We start from the raw sequence: 10,897 nt of genomic DNA, 5'->3' as shown, positions 1-10,897 counted from the left end.
TTTTAATTGAAAATCTCTTTTGTAATAAATTTTCTGCAGATTTTATTGGAGGAGGACTAATTTTGATATAAAAGTTTTTGTTGGGTGTGATCGTATATGTGTGATTTCATATGATCACATTTAGAAATTGTCATGATGTGCCTGAAGAAATCAGTAATAAACCTGTCTGACAAATTTTCTGAAAACATTGTACAAGTAGTTTCATCTGTTGCTGTAAAAAACAAACTCTCTCTCTCTCTCTCTCTCTCTCTCTCTCTCTCCTCCCTCCCTCCAAAAAAATATATATTCTCTAGTGTCAGGGTTTTCTTTAAATTACTTGCTAGTTCAGTTACATCATGAGAACCATTGTTTGCACAATTCAGAACACCTTGAACCATTTGCTTCACTTTGTTCATTACAATTATTACATCAGTTCATAAACTGTGTTGTAGGTACATACCTGTGTAGTGTTCCTCCAGTTCATTCACTTCTTCCACATACCACTTCTCTCTGTGCTTCATAGAACCCAAATTTTTTGAAATGCAGATAATTTTTACATATTATTTGAAAACTGCAATGTAATATTTTGTCTTCCCTTCCTACTTTATTTGTATCGTGAGTACTTATCGTTCTATGATATCTTGAATTAATCTAGTGGAATATAAGAAGCTGTAACAACTTTTAAACGCATTTTTAATCAGTCTGTCAGGTAATGTTAGTGCAAAAAGCCTTGTAAATAAAACTTTTTTAAAATGGTTTTTAGACCGTGTAACATTTATTGGTCCTAACCAGTATAAAGTGCCTGAGATCATCTTCTGTGATAGAAAGTGTAACTTTTGAGAGTCATCCCTCTTTTAAGGTTCTTGACACCGAGAAATATTTTGGTAATTACTGGAAGCAAACTCAGTACTGTTATGTGTGCTTACACTTACTGTTCTTTCATTGGTACATGTTTCAGTAGCAACAAATAAGTACCTGCGCGTTATGACAGAATCTTGCTTTATTGTACACCACATAGAGAGGAAAGCATTAATTAGCTGTTCAGAAACGTACTGAAAGCAGCAACATGTTTCTATGAATATTGCTTTAAGCACTACACAATCCACATCTAGATATAAGCTTAGCAAGCAAAAAAAAAAAAAAAAAAAGTACATGTCTTAAGTGGAGGGCATTTGTGCCAGAATTAATCACTGCCTGTTCTATTCACTTCTTGATGAGGGGAAAAATGACTGCCTGTATGCTTCCATATGCTACCTAATCTGTTTAACTTACTCTCAAAATTCCTGCATGAATTATTTGAAGGCAGTAGAGTTGTTAAACATATTAATGCAAATATCAGTGTTGTAAATTTATCCAACAGTGTTGGTTTGGAACAGTATTGCATTTCTTAGTTCATTGCATGGAAATTACATTTAAATGTCAAGTGACTTCCTTACAGATTAAAGGGTGTGCACACATGGATGAGAGATGCATTAAAGTTTTACCCTTCTTATTTACAGAATCCTCAATACTTTTTACAGTGCTGCTTGTGTTATGACATTTATTTACTATTGAAACTTTTGTTTGAGTAGTGATAATCATGAGAGAGAAGTCATTCCATGAATAATAATCAAAGCTGCTTTATAGATTTAAAGAACTGAATTACAGTCAGTTTGTGATATTACTTGCTGAAAGCTCCCCGAGCACAATGTACTACATTTCCTCTCTAGCTCTGGTGGTACAGGATGAGTGATGGCATCATGTTCTTGCAGTTCATACCAGCATTACATGTATTTCCACTACACTCTTGTATCCTGCTTGTCTGTGCAGCATTTTATTTCACTGCACAGTGACTAAAATGGTTTCTCAGGAGTGTCAGAGTCTTAAAACCAAACAAACTGGGAGTGACAGTGCTAGAGATCAGTTATCAAAACACAGTTAAACTTCAGTGCCTACAAATAAAAAAAAATGTTTATACAGTTTTAACTGTTATTGAAATATGGTATTCATTAAGATTAATTTTAGCAGAGTTGTGTTCTTGTTATTACTGCTGTTGAGAAAATTTAATAAAACATTTCAGAATTTGTAATATTTTTGCTGCTTCATATAAATGTTTAACAGATTTGTTGTACTATGTAATTTTGTCTTTGTTACTCACTCATAGTGCTTTAGAAGTACAGCATGCAGTCCCATTTTGATTAGTGGATGACATTGTATTTATATATTTAGTGTATAAGAATCCACAGAAGCCATCTGATTTTGTAAATGGCTCAGAAGTAATGTGAATCATATTACAAAACAGTCAGTGCATATTGTTATTTACAACAATTACAATGGTTTTGTTAGAGAGTTTGCTTTATAATTATATTTGTAATACCAGAAACACTGTAATTTTTCAAATTAAAAATATTGAATAAATCTACCTCCAAGGACATAATATTTCATATTTAATTACTTACTTTTAAAAATTCGGTTACTCCATTTGTGACTCGTAACATAACTTCTTCCCTTTCCACATCCACCTATTCCCCATCCTTAAGAGAATTATTTCTGTATAGATGGCACTCTATAATCTTGTGTGGCTCATTTTTAAGTGGAGGTTGGATCTTGAATGGTTGAGGCAACATCATTTAGCGATTATTGTTACTGGTGGGTTATTGATGGAGATGGGTACTGCCTGGTGTAGTTATTAATTTCTGTCTCTTACGTTTACTTCTTGAGTTGAAACTAATCATGAGAAAAGTATGTCCTGTGCCTAAAACTAACTCTCTCTCTCTCTCTCTCTCTCTCTCTCTCTCTCTCTCTCTCTCTCCCTCACCAAACAAAGATGATGCGACCCACCCAGACATTTTTTTGTCTGCTCGTGTCTGTGTATGTGCAGATGGATATGTGTGTGTGTGCGCGCGCGCGCGAGTGTATACCTGTCCTTTTTTCCCCCTAAGGTAAGTCTTTCCGCTCCCGGGATTGGAATGACTCCTTACCCTCTCTTTTAAAACCCACATCCTTTCGTCTTTCCCTCTCCTTCCCTCTTTCCTGGTGGGGCGGCCGTTGGTTGCGAAGGCTTGAATTTTGTGTGTGTGTATGTGTTTGTTTGTGTGTCTGTCGGCCTGCCAGCGCTTTCGTTTGGTAAGTCACATCTTCTTTGTTTTTAGATGTATGAATTTGATGACAGCCATGTCACATATATTCACATGCAGCTCTACAGTAAAACTGAATTCAGTGTCTTGTGATATAAGTCTTGTGGCTTTTCATGAGGATTTTATTTCTCGACATCTATTTCATAGATACTAAGCTCTGAATATCTGTGGATAACCATCAAGCGTGATATGAAAGATTAATCATATATCATTCATTATCTAGACAGGCTCACATATTTTTAAGAAAGAAAGCCACCTCCTTCAGCTTGGAATACAGGAAACATACAAATGTAAATAATTAATTTTTACAAAGTGGGAGTGAGTTGCCAGTAACGTGGTCATTCTGCAGTGTAGTGAGCACTGATGTGAAACTTCTTGGCAGATTAAAACTGTGTGCTGGAACCAAATTCGAACCCGGGACCTTTGACTGTCACAGAAAATTGCTCTACCAATTGAGCTACCCAAGCATGACTCATAACTGGGCCTCACAGCTTTACTTCCATAAGCACCTCCTCTCTTAACTTCTAAACTTCACAGAAGTTTTATCTCGCGTGACTATCACTCTTTGAGGAAAGAATATTGCTTGGGTAGCTCTTTTGGTGTAGAACATTTGCCCTCGTAAGGCAAAGGTCTCAGGTTGGAGTCCTGGTCTGGCACACTGTTTTAACCTGCCAGGAAGCTTAACATTATCATTGCATACCCACAGACTGGCTCATAGTTTTAATACATCACTTATTTCCTCCTACTCTTGTAAACAACGATGTTAGAACAGAGAATGAGATACCTGTCAAATAAAAAAAAAAAATTATAGGGGGTTAGGTGCTTTGAATGAGATAATTCAGGTAGGCGATTTTTACTACAGTAAGTCTAAAACAATGTCAGTTTAGTTAGTGTATACTAAATAAGGTTCACTATTACTGGATTTTTTAAAATATTTCTAAAGTTCACGCTTTACATTGAATTTGTTAATTATGTTGAAGTAATGATACAAGTTAGTTCATGGCAAGTATCTTTAACCAGAGAGAAGATATGAATGTTGGACAGCAAGGAAGAGATGTCTTTTTGTTTTAAAGTTTTCACAAAATTGTTGACTTGGTATAGTCAGGTCATGGACAATGTGTAGAAATTTGATTTGCCTGTACTTTACAAGTCTGATTTGTGATTGCAGTTGTGACAAGACTCAAGCTCTTGTGCACTGTTACATAATTTCCATATTATAGTAATCTCTGATGGATCCCATTGAATTTTATATAAACATCTTGATAATAGAGACTTAAGCCATCAATAATATATTCTGCTTGACTATTTACAAGTTTGCCAATAGTGGAGTAACTTTTCGATTCGGTGACTGCAGAAATCACATGGTTTTGAGGCAGAGAACTTGTTAAACCATGTTCAGAGTGCATTTTCATGTGGAGAGAAAGTTCTTTGAAGATCATTCGATAGGGAGTGGGAGAGGTGAAAATCTGAGGGTGCAGGATCATGTGAAAAAGGTGGGTGCGGAATGATTTCCCAACTCAGCTACTCTGTAGTGTTTTTGTAAGTCAAGCAGAAGGTGGGCAGGTGTTATCCTGGAGTAGCATCACTTCATGCAGTCTTTGTGGTCATTGTTCTTGTATGGTATCTGCAAGACGTTTCAGTTGCTGGCAGTAAATGTTAGCAGTGATGATAATGCCTCGGGGAAGCAGTTCATACTACAGCACATCATTGCTGTTCCACCAGTTGCATTACGTTAACTTCTCTGGATGTGTGCAGGTCTTTGTACAGGGACTTGCTGCTCTGTTTGGACTCAGCCGTTCCTTTCTTTTCTTTATGTTGCCATAAAGACGCCATTTCTTGGCACCAGTACAATACAGGATGGGAATGGTCGGTGTTGTTCACAACATACACCCAATTTTTGAGCTGTCCCCATTGTACACAAATTTTGCACGATGGTGGAATGATCACAGTTCATCACATTTGTCAGTTCTTGAGTACACTGACATGTATCATTGTGGATTAATGCATTTAAATGATCTTCATCATGCCATTTAAGATCTTCTTGAACATGGCACTAATGTTGTCAAAATGATCCCCCTTACAATGAGAAAACCATTTTCTTGCACTGCTCTGTCCAATGGCATTATCCCCATACACAGCACAAATGTTTCTGGCTGCACTGCCGTCACCCCTCTGTGGAACTTAAACAGAAGAGTATGCCGGAAATATTCTGATTTCTCCACTTGACGATCCCATTTTCTATTGTCCATAGCTCCACTCACCATCTCCAGATAACAATATGTAAACTCAAATCTCAACACAGAACTACAAATAAAAATTATAAAAAAACCCTTATGCACCAACCTAACACAAATGTGCAATGTCCTTATGGACAGCAACTTGCTGTTGCCACCTGCCAACCTTTTTCAGGCCCCTAACAGCATAATGTAAATGTTTATGTAAGTACAATCTGTACATAGAGGAAAAGGGAACTGTGGTGGTAGTGGTGGTGGTAGGGGGGGGGGGGGGGGGGTCAAAGTTTGCACATCTTTGATAGAATACATGTATTTAACTCACCTTGAAGCAACAAAAACTTTTTTGACGGTAGGATTTGGATAGTATAACAAATGACGTGTTATTGTAAATTCATTCTTCACTAATACCAATTATCTTGTGTTGCTTACTGTTCACATCAGACACAAACTGTGGAGAATTCTGTAACCTACATTGTGGACCAACTGCTAGCCATATTGATATATTTCTTTAACTGCATAATTATCTATAATTAGTTACTCAGAATTAAACTAAATACACTTACATGGACAAACAATAATTTATTTTTTGTTTTGGCATTTGTGTCAGGAGAAAAAAAATTTAATAGCAGATTTGTGTTAGCATACACTTTGAACTGGTTTATATTGTCACATTCCACTCTGTACAACGCTACCCAAATATTATACAGTAAAAAATATTTTTTGACTTGTAGTGAGCAAGCTACTGTTCTACTGATTCAGCTGAACAGTAGAAAACTGAGTTCATGGTCTAATGATTAAAAGATTGTGCTTGTGGCCATGAGAAGGAAATTCAAATCATTCTCAAGTAGTCAGCCAGAGTGATTCTGTTCAAAAGAATGCTGAGATGGTTCTTTCAGCAAGGTTTCTGCTGCTTTCGCATGTGATTGGTCCAACTGCTTTTATTTTTAATACTACTTTGTAATTGTTGGTTGATTTTCAGTGTTTATAGATATATATTGTTATTTAAGTAATATCTGAAGTAAATACTGCACATGTCATGTAAACTCCAGAATTGTATGTTCCACTTGTTCACTTTCTTTGACAGTTGAGAGTACCATGATAAGAAATGAATAATCATGCTGTTAAACTTATCCGTTTAACATAGCGTAAGAAAATTCCTTTACCGTGCTACAAGAGATATTATGCTAAAATAGTTTAACGAGAACGATTGGAAATCAGTTAATTTTTTATGAATTCTCCATACTACAGGTTTGAAAAAATTCATCTCCAAGTTAATTTCCTATGTTTGTTTAACTACCTGTGTGCTACACGAGTACCTAAAATGAAATATTTCAACGGGAATAATCCCATTTTTGAAAATATAATATAACTGGATAGATAAAAAAAAACCTACTTGTCAAATGGCAGGAGGGCAGGAGAAGAACACACATATAAGGGTGTTAAAGCTTGCAAGCTTTCAGAACCAGTGGCTTCTTCTGGCAGAAGGGTTGAAGGGGAAGGAAGAGGGATGAAGAAAAAGGACTGGTGAGGTTTACAAAAAAGGGGTAGTTTTTGGAAAAGTTGTGCGGAATCTTACTGAGTCTTTCCTTCTCATCCCATCCAGTAAGTCTTCTGTGACCCAGGGTTGTGGGCGACTAACGAACTCTACCCTTTTACCTAAAACTCATCAGTCCTCTTCCTTCATCCCTCTTCCTTCTGCTTCAACCATCCTGTCAGAAAAAGGAGACACTGGAAGCTTGCGAACTTAAAGACCTTTATGTGTGTGTTTTCCTGCCGCCACTTGGTTAGTAAATTTTTTATCTATCCAATTACATTAAAATTGAACACTTCAATAGTGGTCTGCCTTTGTTTAGTTCAAACTATTATTCTACTTAATCAGATGGACTGTTATATGTGAATATAATGTGTTGTATTTCAACTGACAATATTATTCATGTTCTGCTATACACTATAAGATCAACTGTTTTGTGAGAATTTGTAGCTCGAGTCCTAATGGCAGCTGAGAATGTTTTAGAGGTTAATCCGCTTCACATTTAGGTGCATGATAATAAACAGTAATTTGGAAGTATTGTTTAACAGAACCATGAAAATGTATTAAATTGTCACATCACAGAGATTACAAAGACAAAGACTCATGAAATTTAAGAATTTGTTCTGTGATAAGATAGTTATCCTGCTTCGTAGGTGGAGTATTAGTCACTGTACATCGTAAAGCTCGATTCTTCTATCCCAGAATTTATTTTATTGTTTGTATTAGTACCAGCAAAGTCTTCCTCAGAATGTTTAATTCTTTAGTCTTGCTATTTAGCTATAAACTATTTTATGTATTTTATATGATTGTGTAGGTACTGGGTCTATAATTTTTTGATTCACTTTTCATTATTGATAATTTATCTTTTAGATTCAGGAGTACAAATATTCAGGTATTGTCACTGTTAATGCCTTATTTCTCTCTTTTGTGCTAGATTCCAGTATTGGGAGCATTGATGAGCAGCCATCTGTTACCTTTGAACTCTGCAAAAATAATGCTGCCTTCCATCACAGTGGTGGTCACGTCTCAGTACGAGAAACCGAAGCCATATCCCAAGAATTACAAATAAGTTGTCTGGAAGATACATTGCCTGAAGCAACAGCAGGAGTACATTTTCTGAGCAGTGAAGGTGCCGATGAAGAAAGCCATGGATGTATTGTAGTTACAAGGTGTGACGAAACGGACACTGATGAACTGCTGTCCGAGGCAGCTGTTGCAGTAGCAGCTGGAGTGAGTTTTGGTATTGGTGCAGGAGGTGGAGCTATGCGTGGCAAACATGATCTGTTGGAGTATCAGCCACAAGATGATGGGACTGTTGTCTGCAAGTGGTGTGGAGAAGTTCTGCCTTCACGTACCCATTGGTATAGGCATAAGTATAAGATGCATGTCCCCACCACTGTCCCATCACCAGCGAATCTCTTGAAGTGCCACCGCTGCAATGTGTTCTTCAAGTCACGCAGGGGCTATGCAGGTCACTTGGCTGCTAGACATTCTGAAGAGGAGAATGCTTCAGGAGGAGGAACAGAAGGAGTTACGGAATGTAGTGATAGTGGTGATGGCAGTGGCAGTGGTGCTGGTGGCAGTGGCGGTGGCGGCAGTGGCAGCACTGGCAATGCTGGGATGACAAGTCGCAGGAAAGGCAGTAAGTCTGAAATAGATGTGCCCTGGGCAGCTGACTACAAGAAACAAAGAGAACGTGAGGAGAAGCTGGTGGCTGATATCATAGATAGGGTGCGTAGGGAATGTGAAGCTCAGGGTGCAACTGTAACAAGGCGTGGTTATTCACGTCGCACTACTGTCATGAATTCCTGAGAAACAAGATTTGAGTTAATATTTGGTGAATAATTGCAATGTGATGAGCTGTAGATGACTCCCTTTCATTTTACTTTTTTGTCGCTCCAGACATTGTATAATCCCCATTGAGCTGTACCAGTATAACATCTTTAACTTATTCCATTGTCAGCCAATAACCTGTCAGTGGTTATAAAACTGAGCACTTACTTGTACTCCAGATATTTTACTTGTTGTAACTTATGATAACTGTAAAGATTTGTTTTATTATGTGTGGTTGTCATCTCGTGCAACTGTTTTTAATTTAAAGTTGTATGAAGTTTATATAAAATGTGTTAGTTACTGCTTTTATGCAATGAAGAAGGAACTAGCTTTTCTTTGCTGCTGCATGGTGTCCATTCCATTGTTAATTTGTTTTACGTAGTGCAATAACTATTGCCTGTGGCAAAGAATGTTGTTTTTACATGTGTAGTTCAAAGGTTTTTGAATTTCAAGTACCTTTTTATGATTACTGAGTATACTGTAAGTTCTACCTACAAATATTTTTCGTGACTAAGGAACTTAAGTTCCACAGTCACTTTCACCATCATCACCATGTTCATTATTTTATAACTGTATAGTATGTCTGCATTAATAGTACCACCCAACGAAATATGCCTCAAGACATATATGTACTTTGTCAGAAATACCTCTGCTATCCCACTTGCAAATTGAATACCTCTCCTACCCCACTTACAAATTGTATGTGTGTACAGGGATTGCCCCCTCCCCCCCCCCCCCCCCTCACTCTCCCTCCCTCCCTCCCACTCCCCAAATTGTGTGTGTGTGTGTGTGTGTATGTGTGTGTGTGTGTGTGTGTGTGTGTGTGTGTGTGTGTGTGTCTAGACCGTGGGGGGCTGCCTATTACTGTTGTCCAAGGTCTACTACATGCTGTGTGTAAGGTAGTTGCTTTCCTGGTATTTCAAGAGCTGTTCTTTCATGAAGCTAATTGTGTTTGTTTTATCGTCTCCCATTTTACTTTGGCACATGTATAACAGAATGAGTGGTTCATTGTGCAATGAAGTGTGCAGAGGGTCTCAGTGTGTCAAATGATTTTGATAACTTGAGTTTTCCATAGTTTCATATCTCACTGTGTGTGGAAAACAAAACCCACGATCATTTTACAGCTGTTCCTTTAATCTGCTCAGTTTCATCTGTCAATCCCATCCAGACTGAGAAGCAGCAGTCCAGTTTAGATAAGATGAATATTTATTAAGCAGCCAGTTTCAAAAGTCAGTTACTCTTTTAAGAATTTGTCCCATTTTACTGCATTTCACCCATTCATTTTACTGCAGAGCATATTACTGCTAGTGACAATCATGCACTTTAAGAATCCTTTTGAGGCCTGACAACCATCAGTTTTCTTTCCCAGGTTTATGTGAACAAATCTAGTGGATTCCATTATGCTGATAGCAAATCAAAAAAACATTATTGATATATCAACGGAAAAAATTATTGATATATCAACAGAAAAAATATTGATTCACCGGCCAAAAAAATATCTTATGCACATTGTAAATATACTCCCAGTTTTTGCTTATCCCCTTAGAACAAGAATTGAAAGGAGAAGGGTGCATGTTCACACTTCGCAATAACCATTTTGCTAACAATGGTAACTGCACAATAAAAGGTGTCTAATGGATCCATCATGCGATTTTGACACACATAGAATTAACCTAGAACACTTTACGTCAACTTCCCTGTGGTTTCCCCCCCCCCCCCCCCCTCCCCCCCCCATTTCTGAAAATGCCAGTGACATAGCAGTTGTAGTGTCAAAATTGTGTGGTGAAGTTAAATGTTGCAGTTTCTTTTGGTAGCACTGAATGCCAATTACATCCGCATTTCCCCTCACGCGTCTCTGCACACCACGAAGACCAATCTTGTTATTTAGATTATTGTTCATCAGTTTCAGCAACTGTTTTTGAAGAACGCCAATGTGAAGAAATAGCACACTAGTTGCATTAAAAATTATTATTTTAATGCAGCTGGTGTGCTGTTTCTTCATATCAAATATTCTGTTATTCCATTCACACTAAAACCACCCAGTGCAATCAGACTACTACTTTGTGCCATCTATACGTGCTTCATGCAGTCAAAGAGAAAGGCTGAACACGATGAAAGGTAAAAAAGTAGTAAGACAGTGAAAGTAAAATTATGTTCTACTACAATTGCAAAAAGTGCAAGATTCATGTTAGTACTGTAAATTC

This window comes from Schistocerca piceifrons, chromosome 2 (assembly GCF_021461385.2).
Source record: "Schistocerca piceifrons isolate TAMUIC-IGC-003096 chromosome 2, iqSchPice1.1, whole genome shotgun sequence".
Lineage (NCBI taxonomy): Eukaryota > Metazoa > Arthropoda > Insecta > Orthoptera > Acrididae > Schistocerca > Schistocerca piceifrons.
The sequence above is the reverse complement of the archived record's forward strand: the minus strand, read 5'-3'. Positions refer to the sequence as shown.